This window comes from Capsicum annuum, chromosome 1 (genome assembly GCF_002878395.1).
Source record: "Capsicum annuum cultivar UCD-10X-F1 chromosome 1, UCD10Xv1.1, whole genome shotgun sequence".
NCBI classification, from domain to species: Eukaryota; Viridiplantae; Streptophyta; class Magnoliopsida; order Solanales; family Solanaceae; genus Capsicum; species Capsicum annuum.
The window spans coordinates 22283480-22290805 of record NC_061111.1 but is presented as its reverse complement, the minus strand read 5'-3'; the positions used below and the strand labels follow the sequence as shown (position 1 = coordinate 22290805).

Sequence of the window (7326 nt, the reverse complement as noted above, 5' to 3'; positions counted from 1 at the left end):
TACCTTTATTTAGACAATAATCACTTATTTAGGGATGGAGGGAGTAACTTATAATGCAGTTTGTTCTGCAAATACGAAGTTCCTTAAAAACCTCCACCTTCTTTAAAATATCTGAACAGTTCCAGTAGGTTGAGCCCCTTTTTCAAGGAAATATAAAGTAGCAGGAACATTTAAATAAGTTTGATTCTTTGTTGAATCATAAAAAGCCCGTCTAGAAGTTGGTGAATCAGAAAGGTCAGGGATTTCAGAGGGATGAAACTGACTATTACCTATTTTTGGAGGTAGAAAGTAAGACAGTTAAATACTTTTGCGATACTTCGTACATGTTGAGTTGTTTAGTCTTCGTTCCGTATTTCTGGGTTTAGAGTTAAGAGTTAAATAAACTGAAATAGGAATATTAGTGTGCTAAAATCCGCTAAAAATAGTTGAAACTATGTTGCTTCAACCCTCCAAAAATACTCCCTCACCCGTATCAAATCCTCCAAAAATGCACTACTTTTTGGAGGATCCGACACGCTCCCGTCAGCATTTTCGAAGAGTCCAAGCAACATAGGTTGAAAGTACTTTAAGGACTTCCTTGAGTTGCAAAAATAGAAGGATTTTATAAAAAAAAAACTACAGTAGCTTATACTTTTCAGAAAATGTTGAAGCCATTTTATGGGTTTTATAGAGATGAAAAGTAAAGAGAAGAAGAGATCCTTTAGGCAGCTTATACATTTCAGGAAATGTTGAAATCACCTTAAGCTAAGGGTTTCTTAAAAACGTTTGTAGCATGGGTAGCTTATACATTTCATTTAATTTTTTGTTTTCCGAAATGCTGGTGAATGTCTTGAGTCTTTGGGAATTTTTAAGTTTTATGACTGGCTGGATCAATGGTACGAGTGAATTCAAGTAAAGCTTGCTTTCCTGTTATTCTCTGTTGGCTCTCATCATAACTCGTTCTATGAATAGTTAAATATTTGTTGCCTCATACATTGTCGATTCTATAAGATTTGTTTTCTTTTTCATTTTATTCACAAGTATTGGTTCTTGCAACAGGTGGACATGGAGGTTGTGTGAATAAGCGAGTTCTAAAGTTCTTGTGAATCCTTAAAGAAAAAGATGGGATCAGTGGGTTCTGAAAAGGATCTTGTAGTGACTCAAATCAGTGTTGGCGGGTTCAGCAATGATGTCAACGCAAAAATGCTTTCGGAATATCTGGAAGAACAAGTTGGACAAGTGTGGAGGTGTAGATTAAAGACTTCATCCACTCCTCCCGACTCTTACCCAACTTATGATATTAATGTAGAGAGGGTGCAAAGAACGAACGATTACACAAAAGTGGAACCTCATGCATTTGTTCATTTTGCATCTTCAAGGTCCGTGAAGTATGCTCTTGATGCTGCTAGGCGTAATGAACTCTTATTAGAACAGAAGCCTCTGAAGGTTAGTTTGGGTCCTGGAATTCCCTCTCGTATGAATGAGAGGAGAAGAACTACCATGCCCTTTAAGTTTTCGGATGTTAATGTAGAAATTGGTGTACTGGTTAGTAATGATGACTTTGTGGTTGGTTGGAGGGGACCTCATACTGGTGCTAACTTTCTTGTGGACCCATACAATGGGACATGCAAAGTACTTTTCACAAGGAATACTGTTTTCTCTTTCCGGGGTGAAGCAAGACATGCCGTTATAAAATGCAATTTCAAGATAGAGTTTTTTCTGAGGGAAATCAATGAGATAAAGGAATGTAAAGACTCTGCGCAGTGGCGGATCTACATAGGGTCCAGGGGGTTCATCTAAACACCTTCGTCCGAAAATTATACTATTTTTACATGGTAAAATTTTTTTTTATAATAGTAGAGGTTGAACCCCCTTCGACTAGTCCATACATATACTACTGAACCCCTCACTGAAAATCCTGGATCCGCCCCTGACTCTGCGTCTTTGGTAATATTGTTGCAGCTGGTTTCATCGCCGTTGGTTTTCTATAGAACTGATGATGATGATGTTGAAGAATCAGTTGGATTTGAATTGTTAGATGATGATGATCAATGGATCAGAACCACAGACATTACATGTAGTGGAGCCATTGGTAGGTGTAATACCTACCGTATCTCAATTCGGCCTCACAATGGTCCTAGCTTTGAAAAGGCCAAGAAACATTTCAAAGAAAGTAGGGTGCCCATGGTAGAACCATGTAACAGGCAGCGGCTCCGGGTGAGAGATGAGCCTGATTTTGGGGTTTCTATGCCAGAACCTTTCTTCTGCTTCCAAAACCATGAAGGTATAAGCTTTAAGGTCGTGTTCCTGGTGAATGTGGTTTTGCACAAAGGCATAGTTAATCAGCATCAGATGACAAATGAATTCTTTTCTTTGCTTAAAAGACATCAGGAGGGGGTTAACTTAGCTGCACTGAAGCACATATTTTCGTACAAAAGGCCTGTCAATGATGCTATTCAGAAGTTGCAGCACATCCAGAGATGGCTGTTGAATAATCCTAACCTTCTCAAGAGAACTGGAGAATCTGATGATGTTGTAGAGGTTGGTTACTACCCCAACCAAAGCATACTGTCTTCCGTCGACTGTGGAGCTATCCAATAGAGTCCTCAGGAACTATAAGCATGTTTCAGATCGTTTTTTGCGGATTACTTTCATGGATGAGGGCATGTGGAACTTGAATAGGAATATTTTGACATACTATGCTGCCACCATTGTGAGAGAAATTACATCAAATTCTAATCCCCAGGGAACTGCTATCTTCCAAAGGGTGAAAAATATTCTGAATAAAGGATTTTATCTGTGTGGTCGAAAGTACACCTTTCCGGCATTCTCCCTCTGCCTGGTTTTTTGCAGAAGTCCCAAAAATTAGGGTGACCAGCATCATAAGCTGGATGGGAAAGTTCCGTTACAGGAATGTTGCAAAATGTGCAGCTAGGATGGGACAGTGCTTTTCATCAACCCATGCAACAGTGGAAGTCCTTCCAAGCGAGGTTAACTCCAAGCTTCCAGATATAGAAAGAAATGGGTATGTTTTCTCCGATGGAATCGGCACGATGTCAGCCGATCTAGCTATAGAAGTTGCAGTTAAGTGTCAATCCTCCTTGTGCATATCAGATAAGGTATGCTGGTTGTAAAGGTGTTGTCGCATGTTGGCCGGCAAAGAATGATGGTATCCGCCTTTCTGTGAGACCAAGTATGAAGAAATTTGACTCAAATCACACTATCCTCGAAATCTGCTCTTGGATGAGATTACAGCCTGGTTTTCTGAACCGGCAAATAATAACCCTGCTGTCATCCTTGGACGTTAAAGATAAAATATTTTGGGAAATGCAGGGGGAAATGTTATCAAGGTTGAATAAAATACTCGTTGATTCAGACGTGGCTTTTACAGTGGCTATAATGTTGAGTGCAGGTTTTAAACCTCAAAGTGAGCCTCATTTAAGAGGGATGTTGACTAGCATTAGAGCTGCTCAGCTTGGTGACCTCAGTAATAAGTCAAGGATATTTGTTCCCTCAGGAAGGTGGTTGATGGGCTGTTTGGATGAATTAGGTGAACTTGAGCTAGGCTAGTGCTTTATTCAAGTGTCAAGCCCTTCTTTGGAGAATTGTTTTGTTAAGCATGGTCCAAAGTTTTCTGATCTCAAGAAAAATCTTCAAGTAATAAAGGGCCTTGTTATAATTACAAAGAACCCGTGTCTTCATCCCTGGGATGTGAGGATTCTGGAGGCTGTAGATGTTCCTGGTTTACACCATCTCTATGATTGTCTGGTCTTCCCTCGGAAGGGAGATAGGCCACATCCAAATGAAGCATCAGGGAGTGACCTTGACGGTGACCTCTACTTTGCGACATGGGATGAAAATCTCATCCCACCAGTAAGAAAAGCTGGATGCCAATGGACTATGCCACCTGCAGAACTTAAACAGTTGGGTCGTGATGTTAACAATTCGGTAACCCAACTATAGTGATATTTCTCGCAGCTTTGATTCATATCATCCTATAAATTGGTTTTACAGTGTAATGTGTTGTGTTTTTCAACGTTTTCGGGTACAAGAATCTATAATTTGACACAATAACGTCAACACTTGATCTTTCTAAGAAGTGTGTTTTATTTTTTCAGAAATTAAGGTGAAACAGAAATGTAAAGCCAAGTCCCCCGACTTCACGGAGTGTCCTTAAGGAATAATTCCCCTCACTATACCCGAGGTTTTGAAATCTTCCTCCCAGGATGAAATGACTTTCAATCCAACTATAGTGGTACCTCAAATAATTGGGTTCGTCGAACTCACTCAACGATTTGATTGATCACAAGGAATGTTTTGAAGACAAGAAGAGTTTGTATTTAAGAAAATTTTTCATACCAAAACCTGTGGATAAATGCAGGTTTATATAGCCATCAAGTGCCCCTTCCGAAAGGTGGCAATGGTTCATCCGAAAAGGAGTATCGTTTGGAAGAGTCATGTCTGTTCATTCGAAACATTGTGTCTTTATCTGAACAAACACAACTATCTGAACGGTCACTCCTTTTCCAAAACAATATGTCTTTTCATAAAAGGTTGTGTCCCTCCATTTTCCATTTACACCAATTGAACCCAACATAATGTTAACTTGGTTAGAATGCTGATAAGTATAAGCCTTCTTGAAAACTAGCATTTCCTTAGCTTATATTTATCTTTTAACAACTGCCTTGAGTTTTGTTGCTCACTTTTCTTGTATTATGCACCCAAGTTGACGCTCCTGTGATTATGTATTTTCCATTGCATCGTTCATATTTAAGTTGTATGGTTTTTCCATAATGGATTTAGTTGTAATTGAAGTGGGAGAGACTTTTCTGTAGGCACACTCACTAAAATATAAAGAACTAGCTAAAGACACTTATAATAGATCGAGTGCTCTTCATGGCTCAGAATATTTGTGATCATCTGTGGTATCTCATATCTGGGTATATTCAACTGACTTTGCACTTCATTAGGAATTTACGTCTACTTTTGGCACTTGGTTATCTGTTGGATCATTCAACTGGTTGCCTAATATTCTTTTGTATTTTATTTTTCGGATGCGCTATTTATTTGTTTCAGTTTTTGACTATTTTTTTTCTTTATTTACAGGACATAATCGATTTTTTTCTCAAAGAACATGGTCGTAGAGAGTCTAGGAGAAATCTGTAATGCACATGTGGTTCATGCTGACCTCTGTGAACTTGGAGCTATGGATGAGAAGTGTTGGGTTCATAGTAGATGAAAGAAGTGTGAATGGAAAAATGGAGAGTAAAAGAGTGGAGGGAAGGAGACACAAAAATGGAAAGTGTACTCCCAAATTGGCAAGTTTACTCTTTCTCCCACATTGGTGGAAGAAGAGAACTTGAGGGTGTTTATATTGAGAAACACTAACTCCACATAAATAGTGAGGCAAGAACTAGGTGATGCCTCACGCCGTCATCGCTCGGCTTTGGATTTGGATCGACGAGATCTATCTTTTTGGACAAATTTTATTTGACAAAAATAAATAAATTCAATCCGAAAACAGTGTTTTGAAACTCCATTTATAAATGCATGCATGCAGCGCACTGTTTCACTGGTTTGAATGAATTGGTGCCACTGTTTCATAAACTGGTGTACATTTTCAAACTGATGTTGCTGCAGAAGGTTGCATTGCTTCATGAATTGATGTCACTGTTTTTGAACAGATGCTACAGAAAGTTGCAATAGTTCAACGAAAATACACTCTGATTCACGAAATGACATACCTGTTCGGAACAGATGCACTGTTTAGGATAAACAGACATGCATTTTCAGGAAAAAATCACACCTCTAAATTGAACCAATGTCACCTTTTCAAAGAGGCATGTTATGGCTATAAAAACCTGCTTTCTTCCACAGGTTTTGAGTATGAAATTTTCTGAATTAAAAAACATTCTTCTTGTCATCAAAATACTCTATGTGATCATAAAAATCGTTGAGTGCGTTTATAGAATCCGACCATTTGAGGTACCGCTATAGTTGGATTGTTGGTCATTTTATCTTGGAAGGAAAAATTCCACAACCTCGAGTACAGTGAGGGGAATTATTTCCTTAAAGGAAACTCCGTGAATTCAGACGACTTGGCCTATTCAATTTCTGTTTCATCTTTATTTTCTGAAAAAATAAATACACCTCTTGGAAAGGTCATTTTGATCTTGTGTTGAGGGTATTTGATGCTTCATTGTGTTCTTGTTTATACTTGAACTAGAGTTGAGGTTGTTGTTGTAATATACAGATTCTGCATACCCGACTATATTGTGGGAAATAACAAGAAGTGCCTTAAATTGGCAGAGCTTGCTGCTCTAGCCGTTGATTTCCCCAAAACTGGAAAACTTGTCACCATGCCATTTGACCTCAAACCAAAAATGTATCCTTTCATGGGGAAAGAGGAATTTCAGTCATACAAGTCGAAGAAATATTTTGGGCAAATTATGTAGGCAAGTGGAAGATGTATTTGATGCAGAGGATGGAGAATCTGCTGGACTTGAGTTTGTCCCTGAAGCCATCCCATATGACACTAATCTTGAGATCCCGGGATATGAAGATTTCATAGATGATGCATGGAACCGGAAATGTTCTTATGATGGTCAGTTGAATGGGCTTTTAGGACAATACAATGTTAAGAGGGAGGAAGAGGTGGTTACCGGACATATATGGTCCATGGCAAAGTACAATGCAAAGAAGCAAGGGGAATTAAAAGAGAGGCTGAAGCACTCATATAATATACTGCGGAAAGAGTTCAGGAATGTTTTCGAGCATATGGAGCCTGATTTTGATCAACTTTCCTTTGATGAGAAGAATGGTATGTATGAACGAAAGGCATCTGCATGGTATCTCGGGTCACCTACCATCCTCACTGGGTGACTAGAGCACGCGAGTTGCACACGCCAGATGCTGTCTCAAGTACTGTTATGTTAAGTTTTGCTTGGATAGCAGCAGATTATCTTGCTCGAATTAAAATTAGACAGAGGGGAATGCAACATTCTGACTCCAAGCCTATCAATTCCCTTGGAAGGTATCTTGTTGACAAGATATTACAACAACAACAGCTTTCAAGCAGCTAAATGCAAAAATATTGGCTGCTTAGCAACTATTTGGTTGCAAGGTCACTCTGCCATTATCAATACCTGGTATTGTGAAGATCACATTTGTGAAAAAAAAAATCGCTTCTTTTTAACATTTAACAATGTCTCATATATACCAACTTATTGGTGCTATAATATATTTTGCTATTAAATCGTGAAGATCATATTTATTATGCATGCTATTAATTATAAATCTATTTTTATGCTAACTAATATTTGTTTTCTCAATATTTTGAAGTTTTTG

At 38.5% G+C, this 7326-nt stretch overlaps 1 pseudogene; it reads left to right on the top strand.

The window, feature by feature from the left end:
• Positions 1–964: 964 nt before the first annotated feature.
• Positions 965–7122, top strand: LOC107853592 (annotated as a pseudogene).
• The last annotated feature ends 204 nt before the right edge of the window (positions 7123–7326 follow it).